The 19901-nt window shown below is 45.1% G+C and overlaps 1 protein-coding gene across 15 annotated transcripts in view; it reads right to left on the bottom strand.

The window, feature by feature from the left end:
- Positions 1 to 19901, bottom strand: part of BCORL1 (BCL6 corepressor like 1) — a 1042621-nt gene that overhangs the window by 809411 nt on the left and 213309 nt on the right. The window contains exon 3 of one of the 15 annotated variants that reach the window (XM_085607784.1): positions 4618 to 4683. The exons of 13 other annotated variants lie outside the window; for them this stretch is intronic. The gene's annotated coding sequence lies outside the window, so the exon portion shown is untranslated. Of the gene's footprint in view, positions 1 to 4617; positions 4684 to 19901 lie in introns of those variants that run through there. One more of the 15 variants, XM_085607786.1, reaches the window with a different exon arrangement.

The raw sequence follows: 19901 nt of genomic DNA, 5'->3' as shown, positions 1-19901 counted from the left end.
GCATACGTGAAAATCCTGGAGCGGGCGAAGTTCAATGGCAAGCCTGTGAGTCGATGGAATACTCCGGCTGAAGTCGAGAACGGGAAAGGAGTCCTGTAATGGTAGCCCCATCTTCCGTGAGCAATGCACCAGAAGGGAGCACCTGCTTGTGGCTGTACCAAGATCGTTGTCCACGTGTGCTGGTGAGTCTATTAAGACAGAGGAGCGCACCACACTGCTTTTTAGCAGTGTAAATAAAGGAAAAATAAAGTGATAATAAATCAATGTTACTATCTGTGAGAAGTTGGCCTGATGTATGATGTCACTAGTTCTAGTGTACACCTTATATCAGTCCAAACAACCCTTATGGTGATTGGTTGTAAAGTCAACCTTATAGACCAGCTATCCTAGTGGTAGCATGGACAAGAGCAGTCTTAGGCTAAACTCTGAATGGCATGTGAAGCCAGCTGTGATACCATATATAATCCCTTGAATACCAAATGAAAGGACACCACAACAGATATATATATAAAATAAAGTGTATTTATTCTAGTCAAACCCTCAGCACTCTTTATGAGATTAGAGGTAAGTACAACACAGTCTTATTTCAGCATACATTAAGTCACACAGGTAAGTAATACAGTTAGGCCCTAGGGGCCACGCAAACCATATACTAAAGAAGTGGTATAAGGACCGCTGTCACGGAAATAGGATAGGCCTAGGCCTAGGGAATCGCTGGGGCTACACTACACTAGCAACAGTTAGGAAGTGGGAGGCCCACGGGATTCAGGTGCAGAGTGGAAACACTCACGCGTAATGCGTAAAAGTCGATAGAATTACTAGCAGTTAGAAATTAACAGTTTAAGGACACTTCTGAAGCAGCTAGAGAGTCGAGACTCGGAAACTAGACCCTAGGATAGTCCCTACCCTTGTGAGCACCGAAGTACCCAAGTTACCTAGCCCACGGGCTGCGGGTGCATAGGTGTGAACTTGCGTCGGGTTTCGTCGTGGACTTCTATGGATGCCTGAAGGAAAGTTGATGACAGGCAGTCAGTGAAGAGTGTCCGGTGGATCCCAAGGCTGGGATCAAGAAGTGAGGAGACCTGCAAGCAGAAGGGACAGAGTCCAGGTCACTAGCCAGTGACCACGTGGAACCAGGAAGGAAGCAGGCGATGTCGTGAAGATTGCAGGTGAAGGTGAAGCTTGTCGCTGCAGCCACGGGGACCAGGAAACATCGAGGACGACCAGGACCAGGAGGCGAGCTGTCCCACGAAGGCTCTTGCTGTCGGCGGCGAAGTTGAACTAGGACTCACCAAGCCTTGGCAAGCGGAACCCACGAAGAACGGAGGACTTGCTTCTGGTGCAGACCAGGAAGGTCTGGGGTGCTTCTCTTTTGCAAGGAAGCGGGAGCCAGTCTGGAGGAGCCAAACCAGCGGTGAAGATTTCTGGATGCGTCGTCACAGAGGCCACTAGCCAACGGGTAAGCAACCGGACAGACACGGCAAGCAGGAAAATGCAGAAGGGCCCCACGCAGGACTCGTGGAGTGTGGGGGGCTGATCTTCGGTGAAGATGGTGCTTGGGGTTGGGGCTTCTCAATCCCCGGTGCACAACTTCGAGGGTGCCTCAGAAGCTGCGCTGGAAGATACTAGCCACTTTTCCCAAGTAGCCGGTCCCACGTCTCTCGTCGCCTCCACGGATCTCAGCTCGGCTGTGGATGTGGATCAGGGTCGGAGAAGTCTGGAAGTCAAGGCTCTGGTCGGGCTCTGCAGTCGGTCCCTCGTAGAACTTCAGCAAAGCAAAGGGTAGTCTCTTGATGGTGCCTGTTTGCACAGGGTAGCCACTCCCTGGCCACAAGGGAGATTCTTCAGTCTTCTTCTTTCGTCGAATGTCGAAGGTCCAGAGTTTCTGTTCAAGTTGCAGGTTCAGGATAATCTAATCTCCTGGGGCCCAGCTACCACTCTTATACTAATCTGGGGGGCTGGGTTACCTGCTAGGTCACGCCTTATGGGTGGGACCTGGGAGGGGGGTGGTTACACCCCCTTCCCTTTGTCCAGTTTCGCGCCAGGACTGGGGCTGGAGTGCCCCAGCACCGGTTTGAACTGGACTATGCACGGGACACCTTGTGTGCCCCAGGCATGTCTCATTCTTTTCATCCCTCCCTGCCCCAATACACTAAGGCCTGTCTGGGGTGGTGCTCGCACCTCCCAAGGCAGGAAACCTATTGTCCAAGCCTCCCTTGCCGGGATCACTCCCAGCAGCAGGAGGTCAGACTCGTGTCTGTGGCAGCAGCATCCATTTTGTGATGCTGGGGCTCTGGTTAACTTTCACCGGGGAAGTAGGTTACAACAGGTCTTCTCCCTCTAGAAGGGAGGGATAATATCCTCATCCCCAGAAATGGGATGGGGGTATTATTCCAAAGTGTTAGACACCTTACACGACATGTTTTGATAAAGCCAAACCATAGTTACCATAACTGTTTAAGATTATAAGGCACTTTAAGAGTATATGGTAGGCTATATCATAGAACAGCTATAAGGACATGGTTCCGAAAGCTGCAGACAGGCTCAGCTCATGCTAGAGCACCATCTCACATGTTACCAAGCACTCTGCCTCCAGGATTGTTAAGGCCTGCCATAGGAGTGGCTGATAGGTACACATGTGTCTATATGTAAGTTAGGTATAGGGATACTACACCTAAGCAAGGAGTGATTACACAACCTTGCCCCAGCTGAGTGGTCAGCCAGTTGTGTCATAATGGAAGGCCAGGCCAGGGGTGGCATAATACATGCTGCAGCCCCTGGTAGGCCTAGGGTACAGCTATGCCCTGGGTACCTAGGGTACACTGTACAGGGTCCAATAAGGTGATCCTTACCAATTGGGAATGTACCTAGGGTACATGGAGTCCATTTTGAAGAGAGAGCAGACAGCCTGAGACCCTGAATGGCAGGATCTCAGGCCAACTAAATCGAAAAACCAGCTAGACACTAGGCAAAAAGTTGGGGGTAACCATAGTCAGATATCCACCTTCCTACACTATCCTTTTATATTTTCCTGCTGGCACTTTTGCGGGCTGGGCTGCTCTGCTGACAGAGAAGCAGGGGGAGGAGTGGGTGGCACTCTGTAAGTGCACATGAATGTTTGGCCGGCCGTCTTGGGCCGGCCAAACAGTCATGCGCACTTTGCATGTTCTCCACCCAGGCTGTCTCCACCCAGGCTGCATTACAGCCTGGGTGGAGAACATGGTCAGGCTCCCTGTACCTGTCTGAGTGCCGAACCACAGCGCTCAGATCAATCAAAATGCTGCAGTGCAGCGTTGTGATTGGCCTTGGGGATCCTGGGTGCTTCCTGTTCCGCCCAGAGCGGAGGGACGAGGAGGAGAGACATGGTGAAGAGGCAAGCAAAATCTGCAGATTATGCAGCAAACAATTAATTATATGGCAGTGCGGCAATCCCATAATTATGCACAAAAAAAAAAAGCAGCAGCTGCAGAATCGTATAATTCCATTCGCCCTGCCTATACCTCTGGTAAGGGCCAGAAAGGAGTAAAGAAAAGACTCGGCTCACTTCCTAGACCCTGTTAAGAAGGCCCTTATTTATCAGCAATTAACTTATAAACAATTGTTCTTTATTTCTATTCTTATGCATCGTAAAAGCTGTAGTGTTTGCCATGTTTTTGATGCCTATGTTTTAAGTTTGTATTATTTTAATTTACTTTTGAAAAGACATGGCTTTGCATGGGAGGTGTTTTCCTAACAACTTATGGATTTGATGGCTCTTCCAGCTGGATGAGGAAATATTGTCACGGTATCAAATGTCCAAGAGAAACTAACGAGGTTCTGCGCGTCCTTCCATCGTCTAAGCTTTCCTCATCCTGTAAGCACTTACAACTGGCCGTTCTGTACCTGCAGTGACCGTCATATGTTGCTGCACACAAATGTGTTATTCTACATGTGAATTACAGTAAACCAACTGGTATTAGTGTGGGTGTTAATGTGCACATACCCGTGTTATAGTGACTAGGGTTTAACAGGAGGCATGTACAACATTCTTTTTCAACAAATATTATGCACATACCTGTTATTGTATACGTGTCAAACAAAATGTTAAAAATATTAAGTGTGTACTACTATGGAAAGATTTATTTTTATTGGACTATTAAGAGTTAACATAATATTGCCATGTCCATTAAAAAGAGTGATATTTTTTTATTAATTAAAGCACTAACAGCTGTGGTACAAGGCACACAATTGTGTGTGTGTGTGTGTATATAATATATATATCACAAAAATAACCGGAGGGACAAAGTACCCATAAGACAAGGAGTCATACAAATTAATTTGGAGGCCTACTCTTGCTGTGCGGGGCAGTCAGAGGTTACTGGGCATTCCAAATTGGGCAGCCAAGAGGCTCCTTTTATGCACCAGAGTTTTTTAGTGTGGTAAGGCAAGCGGTGAAGGCTTACTCAATAAGGTGGACGAGACTGGATTACAGATTGCACTTAACAGCTTCAATGTAAGTCGAGAAAACATCTTCTATTTACCGTTAAGTAAATAGTACACTTAAGACTACGAAATTGGTGTGATGAAGCCTTGTGTTACAGTTTGGGAAAGCTGAATAGCAATTGTATGGTACATTACCTGCTTGGGGTGTGAGTGTGCTGCATTTGATTGTACCTCCAATTTTGATTTGGTTTCTGTTCAGTTCTAAAAATGCCAATAAGAAGTGTTATTAAAAAAACTACAACAATTATCGAGCTAACTGAGTACTAACATCTTATGTGTGCAAGTTATAACTCAAAATGTCTTTATTGGTGCTAAGCAGCAGTTAACACGGAGCTCTTACTTTAGTAGATTTTGAAAATGTTGCATTTCCCAAATGGGTTTAATTGGATACAGGTGAGTATAATTGAATCAGAGCTTTACTTTTATGTACCAACCTAATACCCGCGCTCTAGAAAAGGTGTTAAAGTCTAATAAACAGCCTTAAATTGGCTATCACAAAACTCCACAACTAAAACAAGAAGCAGGAAACATCTTTTGAACTCCTAAGGTGTCCAAACAACCAGGTACCCATTCACAAGAGACCACTCTGAGTCCTCAAAGCAGTTGAGGACTATAAAGTTCCCTTTAGCTAAGAGTTGGGGTCAGTACAAAATGGAGGACCAGTTCCCACTATATATTCCAAAGGGGAGCCACAAGGTTTAGATGCTCACAGAAGAGTTTTTTGGTTTCAGTATTAAAGCACAGAACATGCAAATGCAGAGGGGCATGAAGGCATTTTTTTGTATAGCGCAAATGCCACACTGAACATCTCTAGGTGCTTGCTAGAATGTAGGGTATATATTAAGTGTTGGAGTATGGTCCTGAATTAGGAGGTCTAGAAGTTCTCAGCAACAGTCCAAGCTTCTCCTACTTTATCGCAGTCATGAAAGTTGCATAGGCAGGTGAGGAAAAAAGACAGATCCACTGCTTTAAATTCTTGGTACCTCTGGAGATGCAGACAACTGAGAGCAAGGTCTGTACTTCTAATGAAGTGGTTTTAGGAGCACATTCACAGTCAAGCATTAAATAGTGCACTAGGAAAATTATGGCTATATGTGGATGTTATGGATACTGACTGGATACATTCAGTAGAAGCAGGCAACTAATGTGTCCTGTTCAGTTCTGCCACACATATAGCGCACTTCTTTTTTCCCTAAAAAGCATTTAATTAGGAGATGTATTCTCTTTTTAAGGCGTACGTTACTTACTTTGGAAGCATCTATACGTAGTGTGTAGTGCTGCAGATTCACATGTTATGCAGACTTCTGCCATCTAGTGTTGGGCTAGGACTCAACAACTTGTTTTTCTCAAAGAAATCTTTTTTATTGCTGGCTGGAAGTCAGTCTCCTACTCTTCGAAAGAACGTGCATTAAATGGGTAAATCGTAAGATTGTTCAATCTTTCCCGCCTTAATTGCGAGTGAGGAAGGAGCTTGAGAACATATTCTGAAAGAATGAATAGGTGTGTAACAAACCAAAAATATGTACATTTTTTTTTATATAATGTATAATACATGAAAATCTGACACCAGCGTAGTAGGCCTGCCGGGGATGTGGGAGGGCACATGTAATCTGTAGCACTACACACTACGAATAGATGCTCACAAGGTAACATACTCCATTCGTAGAATATGTTGGCTGCAGATACACATGCTATGCATACTGTAAAGCAATACTCCTCTCGCAGTGGCTTTAGGCACCAGATGGTGCTGATGTTTGAAATAGTGCCTATATGACTGTTTGCTCCACGAGTGAATGCTGCCTTGCCTGGACGTTCAAGCAATAGAGTTTAGTGAACATGTGTTGATTCAACCAAGTAGCTGCTCTACACATCAGCTAAAGGGGTGTTGCTTTCTTTCTAGTAGAATGTGCGCTTGGAACAGTCGGTAAAGTTCGTTTGGCTTTTAAGTAGCAAATCTGAATACATTTGACAATACAATGTGAAATACCCGCTTTAGAAATGGTCTTACGCTATCTTGGATTTGAGAAATCCATAAAAAGCTGTTTTGTTTTCCTAACAGGTCTGGTCCTCTCAATGTAGCACATTAATGGCCTTTTATCATGAAGTTTGAAGTGCTCTCTCTGCCACCGTCTCTGGTAATCAAGTGTTTGATTTAAATGGGAAGGAGAGACCTTGGGAAGAAATTTAGGATTCGTCTGCGGACATACTTTATCTGGAAAAACCTGAAGATAAGGTTCTTCTATGGTAAGAGAATGAAAGTCGCTACTCTTCTTAGAGAGGTGATAGCTACAAGGAAAGTAAACTTCCAAGAGAAACTGTAGTGGACAAGAATGCAGTGGTTCAAAGGGTGTGGAGATCAACTTTGAAAGAAAAACATTGAAATTCTACGAGGGTACCGGTGGTGCACGTGGTGGAATCATTCTTTTCAACCCTTCCATGAAAGCCTTAATGACTGGTATTTGAACAAGTGACTGATGCTTGCAGTTCTGCAGGTAAGCCACAATCGCCGGCATTTGTATGGGAATGTGTGCTAATGGGACTTTTGTAGGTGTGACAAGTAGCACACTATCTGTTGTACAGTGGGCGCACAAGGGTCTATGTGCTGAGCTGTACAGTAGTGTACAGAGCGTTTCCACTTAGCTGCGTAACAAGGTCTTGAGGTTGGGCATCTTCCCTCCCTTAGAATGTCCATACACTCTGGAGGCAATTGCAAGTATCCGAACTCTACAACTTCAGGAGCCAGATTGTCAGGTTCAGTTGGTTGGGGTTTAGATGCGTGACCCTGCCCTTGCTGGTAGTGAGATGGTTTGGTATGTTGGATAGGCTCTTGTGAGGTACTAGGGACAACTCTAAGAGCGTCATGAACCAGGTTTGCCGCGTCCAGGTGAGAGTTACTAGAATAATCTTGAGAGATTTCTGTCTGAGTTTCCGGACACAATAGGGAACGAGTGAAAGAGACAGAAAAGCATATGCAAATATCCTTGACCAATTCCTCCAAAGAGCATTGCCCATGGACTGCGGATGGTGGTAGCTAGAGGTGAAGTTTTGACATTTTGCAATGTCAATGGTGGCAAGCAGATCCATGCCTGGTTTCCCACTACCGCTGGAAGTAGCAGTGGAGGACTTGGGGGTGGAGTTCCCACTCGTGGACTTTTTGCTGTGTCCTGCTTAGCAGGTCCACCACCAAATTGTCCACTCCCGCAAAATAGAGTTGGATGTGGTGGCAGATAGCCCAGTGTCAAAAATCCTGTGCCAGCTGAGACAACTGCAATGAGTGTGTTCCTCCTTGTTTTTTGATGTAATACATTGCCATTATGTTCTCTGGTCGGAGAAAGGTCTTCCCGGTTATAATGGGGAGAAAGGCTTTTAGAGCCATCTAAAACTCTAGGAGCCCCAGCACATTGATATGTAGCGTTTGCTGTTGACCGGTCATAGAACCCAGAGCAATCATGTTCTCTATATACGCGCCCCACCCTATGAGTGATGCATCTGTGGTGATTGTCACTTGCGGGATCTGGTTCGAAAAAGGTTTGCCCTGGAGGAGATTCTCTGTGCCCCACCAGTGCAAATATTGATGGACCCTAGGTGGAACCAACTCTAGATCCTCTAAACTTCCCCCTGCTTGTGACCACCGAGGTGCTAGCCACTCCTGTAAGGGTTGCATGTGGAGTCTAGCATGAGGAACTACTGCTATACAAGAGACTATCATGCCCAGAAGGCGCATTACTTTTCGGATTGGTAGGCAACGATGTCGCTGAAAAAGAGCGAGTTGGTTCTGGAGTTTGACAAATCTCTGGGCATTGGCGAATGCTGTCGCTGAGACCGAACTGTTGGTAGCTCCCAGATAGGGCTGTATCTAAAGAGTCTGTAAACGTGATTTGGTGGCATTTATTGTGTATGCATATTTTGCCCTGCATCGAGGGAACTTACTGAAAAGTCTCTTTTTTACCTTCCATCACCCAGTGCTGAAGATTTTCGGTGGAACTTCGAAGGGGGTTTTCGTGTTAAGCTGACCCAAATGGAATGGTCACTGAGAACTTGAATCCAACGGCTGACGATGAAGCGGTAGGGTTGGATTCTTCAAGTAGAAACTGCAATGAGTTGCACTTCCATGGGCCGCGGAGGCGTAGAAGATGCAGAGCTCCAGTGCAATCCTCCAAGCCAACACATGCTACGAATAGAATTGTTGTCCAGCCCGCACAAATTTGTGAGCTGGGATTAGTTTTATAGTTTCTTTGAACCTCTAACCAATAGGTCACTTCTACTCCTCACGTGTCAGAGAATAATTCAAAAACAGGAACTTAAAAAAATACACACACACACACACAAATACATACTTTCTTAAAACTGCCTATACATCTCACGTAATCAACATAATTTTTAATTATGTTTATTTTATCACATAAGGATCACAGAAAATATGAAGCTTCTGCAAGAAAGGAAAACGATCAGGATTTGTTTTGTGAAGTCACTTTACATTCATATACCCTTTGTGACCTCATATACTTATGGCAACACACTGAGAACAGGCATACACCCAATGACTACCGTCTGAAGCTTGAGAAGCAAAGGGTATACAAATCAACTGCTGCAAGCAACCAATGATACTATATGCATCGATTGAAGCTGTGCTGCGCCAATGTTTTTAGCTGTGTTATACAGCAGTGTGGCTGCTGTTCAGCAAGGCTAAAAGTTAGTGGTGTGGGGTAAAGGAGAGGAGTGGAGTAGAAAGGATTGGTGCAGAGTGGAATGGAGTAGTATAGAGTGATGTAGAGTGGAGTGGCGTGGCACAGAGTGGTGTAGAGTGGCATGGAGTAATGAGTAAAAAATAGAGAGGCGTAAAATAGAGCGGCATACAGTCTAGTGGTGTAGAGCACAATGGTGTAGACTAGAGTGCGCAGAGGAGAGTAAAGTGACAGAGTAAAGTGACGTAGAGGGGAGTGGTGTAGAGTAGAGCAAAGTGGCAAAGAGTAAAGTGGCAGTAGTGCTAAGTGCCTTGGAGAACAGTAGAGGGCCACGGAGTGGCTTAGAGTGCCTTGGCGTGGCGTAGAGCAGAGTGGCATAGAGTGAGTGGAGTAGAGCCGAGCAGTGTGGCATACAGTAGAATGGCGTAGAGTGGCAGAGTGGTGGGGCGTAGTGGAAGAAAATGGTGTGTACATAAAAGGAAGTTCTACTGGTAAAGAATATACTGGTAAAGAATAAACAGGCAATCAGGCAATATGGAAAAAGAGAAACCTCAGGATGAGGGCAACTGTAAAAGTAAAGTAGTGCACTCACAAGGACGGTTTAAAGAATCTGGCGTGTCCATTAAAGTAAGTTATGCTAATAAAAAAATGAAAAGTAAAGAGCACAGATATGATGGCATAGGCTGCTGTTGCACGAAAAACTGTCTAAAAATATAGGAATACACAGGCATAAAGAAATGAACGGACAATGGTGAAAAAAAGCTACAACTTAGGACGTGAGTGACATACACTCGCATGGACTGTTTAAAGCTACATAAGTAGCTCCCACGACTCAAGCATTTGAAGAATACAGGTATTTGGGCCATACTCCATGGGAGGGTTCAGCAGAGGAAATGGAAGCCAAGTCGTTATGTGCGGACCACACAGAAGAAGGCATATGAGAGTGATAATAAAGTCAACCAGTGATAAGCATTTGGCAAGCTGCAAGCCCACTAATAGTAAACAAATAGTCTCGAAGAGACAGTTCATGTGCTGTCTAGGCAAGATCTAAAAATGGAACTGGCAAGGAAAACTTGCACAGAGGGATGGCGGCATGCCACTTACAACAAATGCATGGGTACATGGTACCTGCACTTAAGTCTGTATTTAAACAGCTACTGAAGCCGTTTTCAGTGCTGTAGTTAGGTGAAAGGATACCTATAGGTTTAGCATAGTAAAGACCTGTAAGAAACCTCAGAAAATTTGAAGTGCATTGTAATCACATTTCTTTTTGCAGTTTTTATAGCGCAAACTAAACCTGAAGGTATAGGTGCACTTTACATGAGCACCAGTTACATTACATAAGGACACATTAATTTTTGGTAGGCACGTAGTTTGCCCAGAATCACAGGATGTTGAGCCGACGCCAAGACTCGGCCCCAGCCCAAAGTAGGCAGCTCTGGTCGTTAGGCACTTTCTCATCACCTCCTCGCCACATTTATATAGTGTTTCAGATCCAAGGGGCATGCTTTGCTTGAAGAAGGTTGGTCTCTGGCATTTCCTAGATTGCAATTGTTTTGAGGTTGTGCGTGATGACCACTGCTATGCACAAATCATGGATATGTTTAGCTCCCTGGCATGTACTAAAGTATGCCAAATCTAGTAGCAACGCAACTAGTATGGTTAGTTACAATACTGACAATGTCAATAACACTACAGGTATGAATAACAGTACTAGGTCTAGTGGAATCAGTAGTCCTGTCAACAGCAGTATTAGCAGTAGTGGGATCATCATCAGCAGCAGGAATAGAATAGGAAGTGATGAATAGCAGAAAAGCCACTTGTATATGTCCAAGTGGTGCAGAGCATGAATTTCATCTGGGTCTGCCGAGATGACGGGAAAGAACTGAAAGGCACATAGGTCTTGTGGGGGGGCGGAGTGTGGGGTGGGGGAAGAAGACCAGAACCGTAAATATAATAATAGGAAGTAAAGCCAAGAAACTTGACTGTCTTTTACGTTACTGGTAACGGGTCTGCAAAAAAACAAAGGGAACAAGTTTTTTAATGAGAATTCGGGAAGATGAAAAAATTGTGAAAGTATGGCACTTTTATTTAAGTGCATGTCACCTCCAACGAATACTGAGAAGGAAGTCATATCGTTATGAAGGGAAAGTGATTCCGAGGTTCAACCGGTTGTCTGCTCTCAAAAGAAGCAGGGCAGGACGTTTCCAATATCCAGAGATGGGTAGAAGGGAGGTCTGAAAGGGAACATCAATGGACTTGGTGGCAATGTCAGTAATGTGGACTCTTTTCCAATAACAAGGCGTGAGTTTTGTTCCAGGCCCCTTGCTGTACACACCGATTAACGCAAAATGAGGTCATCTTTTTCACAATGTTTTTAAACAGCTTTATATGCAGTTCTCGTTTTTGGGAAGCAAGCATGTTTGTAAGTTGGCACAAATGGCAGTACCTTTCTTAATTACTACTATCCGTTGGAGTGTGATGTAATTTGTGGCATGACTTAGCAACATGGTCAACAATGTGCGACATCCTTCCAGAAAAACACACGTCTTCTAAAATAAGAAACCTAGTTAGAAGTTAAAACGGTTCTAAGCTTCTCTCTGTATTTACGAGCAGTTCAAATAAAGGTAAACTTTAAGCATAAAAAAAATATATATATTTAAAAAACCGGATTGCAGCCGTTTCATCTTAAAACAGTAGTGGCGCCGTACGATTCAAAGGAAGTAGTAGTCCCATATTCCATAAATGTAGGCAACCTAACTCCAACGTACGTACCACAACGCAGTCTGAGAGAAGAGACAAGCCTTAAGCGTGACCTGGTCTCTGTTGGCATGCCTACATTCACTACCCACACCAGCAGAAACTCATTCAACGTGATTCTTACCGCCAACATCTTGCAACATTTGCGTCATGGCGCAGACCCATCCAACCACTTCCTCATGCAAGACTATTTCAGAAAATTATCCCTTCACACTGACTGCCGCCACCATTCCCATGTGGGAATGATGAGCCAGACAACATTTCACAGGCCAGTCTTTTCAGGTTTTTCTGGACAGCCCTACGTTTTATCTCGAATATACTACAGAATTATGCGAGCCCCATATTGTTTCTGGTTTTCTATATACCAAAGCCTTGCTTGTGTCAGGGGCACATGCAGGGAGGCCTCCCACCCCTTTCTGAGTGACAGCAGCTACTGACCTTTCAACTCAGGCCAAGGACTGACAGGCGGTGGTGTCAGCAAGATTGTATTCCAAGGGCACAAACTTGATGTGCGCCGCTGCGAGAAGTCTGCCTAATGGTTTTCCCTAGCTAAAAACTCGTCCCAATCTCCATAACAGGGTTCGTTCATTTATATCTGGACATGTATGAAAACATACTAGAGGTGTGCATGCAGGATGAATTTATGAATGGTGGGGTCCATTGTTTGAAACGGGGGAGGGTTGCACAAAATGGGACATCCTTTGTTATATTTGCTGTAATACCAACCTGCACATGTCTCCAACCAGGAGAACCCAGTGAGTGAGTGGGTTTTCCTGTGCAGTCCCTTTCTTCAGTGTACGTTTCCCCTACCTGGTTGAAACCGCCCTTACCCATGCTGTATGTTGTGGCTATCTCCATTAGCTAGGGGAGCAGATGACGGCCTCAGTCTAAGGCTAAAGTCTGAAAATTGTGAAGCAGCAACATGGGAGTTTGGGAGGAGCTGGAAGGTGGACGCAGACTTAGGAGGAAGCTGTGAAATACTGAGATTTCTTAGGTTTGATGTATTGATTATGCTTTTGGCATGAAAGGAAGTTTGTAAGGTGATGGCAATAACTGTTGAGGATGACTGAGGCAGAATGCAAAAACCAGCTGTAAGAAGATCGGAGAAGGATACTGAGGACAAAAAGTGTTTGATCTGTCTTAGCAGTGACAAGCATCAGACAGTAGGTAGCGATCAAGTAATTTATAGACAAGACAGCTTCAAAGATACACATTTGGTTGGCATTAAAGTTGGTGAAGGTGATGATTATTTATCTGGCACAAACGTCTGAATAATGGTAGTTGAAGATCATGCTCCCAATGCAGATGGTGAAGTGGGTAAAGGTTAAAGAGAGTGGACGTGGCCTTGGAGTATCCCTATTAGAATTAACAAATTGATTGAAAAATAACTTTGCCTCTTCTACTTCATTAGGGTTGGGAAAAAATTAATTGGGGCCGTGCAACATGACTGACGATGCCATAAAATCAAGCTCATGTGCAATCCAGCCGCACCATATGAAGAATCTGCGACATAGGCTTATAATCAAAGTAAAAACAACAGTTGATGGACAGAATGCAGAACAATGTCATACATTCACCCCAATACAGAGATCTGGGCCTATAATCAAAGTAAGCCATTGAAACTCAACAAAAATTGTTAGGACGGCAACATTTTCAACTTTTCATTTTCATCTTTGAGCAAACATCAATGCACTCAAGAAAGTTTTTTTTTTTGCATTGGCGAGAAATGATGCTCTGATGTTGGTCTGAAAGGTGGTGCAACGCATGAATGGTCAACTACCTTTCTGCAGGAAACACTTTTGTTACTCTCCACAGCATACACTGGCCTTATGGGCATCTTGCAGAAAGATGGCATTTAGGACACAAAAACACCATTGCACGCCTGCCTGCAGACCACTGCCCACGATTCTCTAAAACAACAGCAGCCTATTTGCCGCAAAAACTAATCAAAGGGAGCAATTACCTGGACCCTAGCCTGTCCAGGACTTTATCTAACTAAGAGTTGCACCATAGCCTCGCTAATGCACTCTCCATCTGTAAGAAGTTATAGCTCACTTTTTTATGCCATCACTGGTCATTGTTCTTCGTGCACTTTTAAGGTGCTTTATCCTATTTGCACATTAAGCATCGTTTCATGGATGCAATAAGATCTTTTTTCTTACACTTAACAGCGCATAACCTCAATCATAGAATGGATTTTTTTAATCTAAACACCTTTGATATGAATCCTTGCAAAATTTGGCCCAGAAGGACAAAAGTGCTTATAAAATTAATTCATAGGTAGACTGGTAGGAGGAAGAAGACTCGGCGTCAGTGTGGCGGCTGTTTGTAAGAGTGGAACGTTTGCCTTTGAAGCAGACAAGGAGGATCAAATTGAAAGACAACTAGTTGCAGTGTACAAATGCGGCGACGTTGAAGACACAGGACAAAGTGACTTTGGACACTTTGTTTCTAAATAGTTCAGCTTGGAATGGGTTGAGGAGAGTGGTCACCATCAGCAAATTTGGTACTGTCCTTCAAACGGTTTTGGACAACAGGTGGAAGCCATGTCAGTCAGCTGGGTCAGCTGAAGGTTTCTGAGCAGTGGGATGACCATGGCACTTTTGGTCATTGAGGGAAGGGAACAGGCCCAACTGCAATGGGTGGCTGGATGGCTCTCGGAGCAGCGTTTGGCAGCCATGGCGATGGGTCTCCCAGTCCTGACCTACCAAGCCCTTCTTTCCACATTTCACCTGTGCAGAAAACAGAAATTACTGCTACAACTGTTACTAAATGTAGCATGTAGATGCTACCGCAGAAGCTTGCTCCAGACATGTAGCGTTAAGCCATATGCCCCCACTAACAGGTACACCGAAGAGACATGGTCCCAAGAGGTAGAATGCTTAATGGAAAGCGGAATACATGATGTGGGAGACCTGTACCATGAAGGAAACCTAATGTCCTTTTTATTTTTAACAAACTTTATTGAGCACCAGAAAGTGTTTACAATGTTATTACTTGGTACATTATGGCATTTTCGTTTTTTGTTGTGTCATCTTAGCCAAATAATTTCTAATTTGTAGGGTAATACACTTGAGTGTGGATAACAATAAATCAAGATTAATTCTGTGCACATGTATGACCAGTAATGCGTGCTTATAAGGTACAAAGTTATTACCTGGAGCAATTACTTTCTAAAATGCAATTGGAACCATTACATTAACTAAAACATTCCCTTACCCTCCCACCACCCTCCCTCCCTCCCTCCTGGTCTGCCTTTTTATTGTTGTAACATTCAGCCTATTACCATACATCTGTCTAGATCACTTTGCTCTCAGTTGTTGGTGGCGCGCTGTCTGGGTTCAGGGATTGCCTTAACAAGTCTGTGTCATGTGTGATATAGTATTATGGATATATTATGGAGTAGGAGTGATGGGCCCAGGTGTAAGATCTAAGTGTCTAAAATCTTCTAGCATGCGGTCCCATTCTAGGGAGATGGGGTGTTTCCGTAGTCCTATCGCTTACTCTCGTCTAATTGCCGCACTCTCGGCCCCACACCATTGGATCGTATCCCCCTGTCACATTGTTAACGGAGGGCATCGAGGAGATTTCCATCTCATGGTAATCCCTCTTATGGCTAAGATAAGAGCTAAGTCGTGGAATCGCAACTGGACCCTTAGGTCGCTAGTACGTTTGCGGAGACCCAGCAGGCATTCCACTGTGTTGTCATGGATGGATCGTTAAATGTGTGGTCTCTTCGAGTGCTCTTTGAACCCCACCCCAGTAAGCACCGAGGTGGGGGCAAGCCCATAACATATGGATAAAGCCCACTTCCTCTGCACTGCATCGGGGGCAACAGTTTTGGGCCTCAGGGAACATACACTAGATTCTCTTTGGGGTTAAATAGGACCTATGTAGCACCATAGTTTGTATAAACTTAAGTAGGGCGTTACGGGATAGCCGTTTGGGATGTTCTAGGATACTCGCCCAGGCTTTGTCAGTTATATCCGTGTCTGTGGCTTCTGCCCACTTTGCTCGATCTGCGAGTGTGATGGATGCTTGCGCCCTAATACCAGTGTACAGCCATTTCACTAGGTGGCCTCCCTTCCCCATGTAGTAAAGCAAGTGTACTAACTCATGTTGTGGAGGTTCAATGCGCTGGGGTGCCCATGTTTCTCTAGTGTAGTGGGCAACTGCAGCATATAGCAGGTAATGGCGATCTGTTGCTCCGGTGGCTTGCACAAACATGTCATGATCTAGTAGGGTGCCATCCCCAAAGAGCGATCCGGCCTCCTCCAATCCAGCCTCCGCCCAGTCCTGTAGTTGTACCTTTGTTAGCCTTCCCCCAGGAAGTGGTATACCTAATAACGGGATATTCTTCGTATACGGGGTTGCCCCCGAGGTATATTGTAAGGCATTCTTCCAACATTGGAGTGCGGTTCTTAGTAAGGGAGGTCCCTTCAACAGGAGTTTGATTTTGGGGAGCAATAATCTGTGAAGGGTTCCGCTCTCTAAATCTCGGGGTCCGTAGCCTATTTCCTGCAGGTTTCTGCCTGCTGTCCAGAAGGATAACCACTGCAGTTGGCATGCACAGTAGTTGGCCCTGAAGTCTGGAACCCCTAATACGCCTTTGTGGGGTTCCAGCTGCAATTTTTTGAGGCTAACCCTACGCCGGCCTTTTCCACATATAAGCTCCAAGAGAAGTACATCTAATGTTCTGAATACAACTTGGTGGGACTATTATGGGTAGATTTACAAAGAAATATAAAAGACGGGGAGCATCACCATTTTAAAAAATGGCAATCCGCCCCATTGCCAATAATGGTAGGGATGTCCAGAAAGATATACTTGAGCGTATGGCTGTGATCACCCTCATTAAATTACCATCGAGTTGATCAGAGTGCATCCTGTATACACGGATCCCAGATATTTAAAAGTGTTGTGCGCTATCGGCAAGTTGTAGGTACCAAAAGGAAGTATGTCCGGACGTGGTCCGTCACGAAAGTAAAAGGCGTTTGACTTTCCCTCATTAATGGCTAGGCCTGAGGTACGCTCAAAGGTAGAGAATATACTGGGAAGGGGTTCCGCAATAGCTGTCATGTCGCGTAAATAAATGAGGATGTCATCTGCATATATTGAGATTAAATGCGCGGTACCATCGAGCGGTATCCCTAGCCTCTCAGCCGATTGCCGCAGCGCTATCGCTAGGGGCTCTAGCGCCAAGACAAACAATAAGGGGGATAGAGGGCACCCCTGTCGAGTGCCCCTACGTATAGTGTATTCACGGGAAATATGCGTCCCAGTGCGGGCTCTGGCGGTGGGATTGGTGTAGAGCAGACGTACCCATTGGAGATAACCTGGAGGGAGACTGAATCGTTGTAAGGCTGCAAACATATATCCCCAAGTGATGGAGTCGAAGGCCTGGCGGAGATCCAATGCTAGACAGCCCACATTGGGGTATTCCATCGGAGTAGCCGCCATGACGTGGTGTAGCCGTCTAGTGTTTAGGGAAGAACTATGGGCCGGAAGAAATCCGCATTGATCCCTGTGTATAAGGGTATTTAGGGCGGGCAGGAGGCGGTTGGCCAAGGCCTTACTAAGGATTTTATATTCAGTCGCTAGTAGCGATAAGGGTCGGTAACTGAATAAATCGGTGCCATCTCGTCCCGGTTTGAGGAGGGAGACAACCAGAGCTTGCATAGTGGATTGTGGTAGATGACTCATGTCTAGGGCCGTCTCATATAGTTCTTCTAATTTAGGGACAAGAGTGTCTGAATAAGTTTCATAAAATTCTATGGGTAGGCCTTCAAGCCCGGGGGATTTATTACGATTGAGGCCATTAATCGCCGCTCGTATTTCATGCTGGGTGATGAGGCCAGAAAGCTCTTAGAAACCTAATGTCCTTTGCCTCACTTGTAGACAGCTCCGGGGTAGCACCAGGACAATTCCTCATGCACTGAACAATCATAGCTGCGTAACACAAACACTGGGGAAACATGACAAGGGAACCCCCAACACACTTAACCATCCAATACTTATACATAATGGGCCAGGGTAGGCACCTTATTAAGTGGTTCACCGCCTCCATCAGGTTTCACACAGCGACACTGTTACTCTCGCAACGAGCGTGATGGGAATGGGACCTGCAGCACCCTTTTACGGACATCGAATGGAGCAAGATGCTGGAAGGACCGACTAACATCCCGCGAAACATGCGATTCAGCCCCATACAGTATTTTGTCACGCAGACGGCATACCTCACCCCAGCGAAAATCAACAAATTCTATGTTGGTGCAGACGCTGCCTGTCCATGCTGCTGAGCCGCTGATGCAGACCTATTGCACATGATATGAAGCTGCCCGAGACTAGGAGAGTATTGGGAGTCGGTAGTGTCCACACTGAGCCGCTGTACAGATCAAATAATAACTCTGAATCGGGAGACCTGCATTCTACAGCTCTACACAAACGCCATAAGGCTGGGATTCACCTCCCGTTTCATGGCACTAGGGCTGATTGTTGCAAGGAGGCTGATCACAAAAATATGGCGCTCACCCGAGCCCCCGGCCACGCGTTCCTTTGGAGCGCTCCCTGCAGGTGTGGGCCAAGGCAGAAAGTGTAGCACTACGCAGAGAAGACGCATTAGGCCTACATAAAATCATGATTACAGAATGTTGGGATGCAGAACTGTAGGAACTCCTGGGTGGGAACGAGACCCCGGAGCCCGAAACAGAACCAATAGTAAATAGATAGCAACGGAGCCCCCAATGCACACCTTACGCATACAGGACACCCGTACGTACACTGCACCTATGAAGGAAAATATTAAACACGCAACGAGTAGAGCCTGCATGCCACACAAAGAATACAGACCAGCCCCAGTAAGCAATAAAACCCAACGACTATCACTTTGGTTGCTTGGAGGTGCCCCGCCAACCTAAAGCCCAGCCTAGGTAATCAAAGTTACCCTCGATTTTTGCATCCTCACTATCATTATCACCGAACAGTAGTACATGCACAATTCATCAATAGGCGAACCTCCCTTCGGTGATCAGCAACAAGATATAGGTCTCTCCCCGCCTGTTGCAGACCCGCGATCCTTTTCGTTACGTGTAATAGTTGGGAAGTTAGGATTGTAACTCAATATCCTGCATTATGTAATAGTAACAATTTCCACCGGAGTTGTAATGTATTGTACTACTTATGTTGTATTTGCTTGTTTAGCAACTGAAATGATGATTAATACAATAAAGATAGATTAAAACAAGACAATTGAGGTAAGAGGACAGGAAGAAGGATATTCAGTTTAGCAAAATAGGCTAACCAGGCGTTTCAGACAGAGTTGTGCAGGTACATGACTTTAATAATTTGTGAGCCGAAAACTGTAGCTGCTCAGAGCAAGGTTACTGAAAAAGACTGGAGGATTGTACAGACTGGCCAGTCGACAGAAGGCTAGGTCGCACGAAAGAAGTAGGGACATGTCGAGAAAAGGAAATGGGAGTAAATCTGAGATAAATGACAGTTTAGATCTTGCTAATACAGGCAGGGACAATGATCTCTAGTGTGCAGGGGTTACTTTTGGTAGCTGGAACAATCAGAATGTTTGGGCAGATTAAAAGTACTTTAGGAGAGGACAACTGAAACTAAGTCATGAAAGTATCAAAATGACTAGCTAAGGAGAGAGCAAAGGGACAGTATTCATAATATTATTTTGCTGAGGGTGCTAGTGCATTCAGGGACAGAAATATGGCCCTAAACACAAATAGAGTTCTTGACACATAGGCTCTATAGCCAATGTTATCTAGGGCAGCTAGTCTGGGCCCACTCACCAAATTTCAGAAGCACTTGGGTCTATTTTTAGGTTGAGCCTGGGCAGCACATGTGCTACTCTGCGAGCCATGCTATAGTGGGGTATAGAATAGAAGCCCTGCCCACTCTCCGCCTATATTTTTCATTTGCTTGTGTCATTGTCCTAGGTAAATGCTGGCTTCCGATTCG

This window comes from Triturus cristatus, chromosome 5_2, assembly GCF_964204655.1.
Source record: "Triturus cristatus chromosome 5_2, aTriCri1.1, whole genome shotgun sequence".
In the NCBI taxonomy this organism is placed as follows: Eukaryota; Metazoa; Chordata; class Amphibia; order Caudata; family Salamandridae; genus Triturus; species Triturus cristatus.
This window is presented reverse-complemented; position numbering and strand designations above follow the sequence as displayed.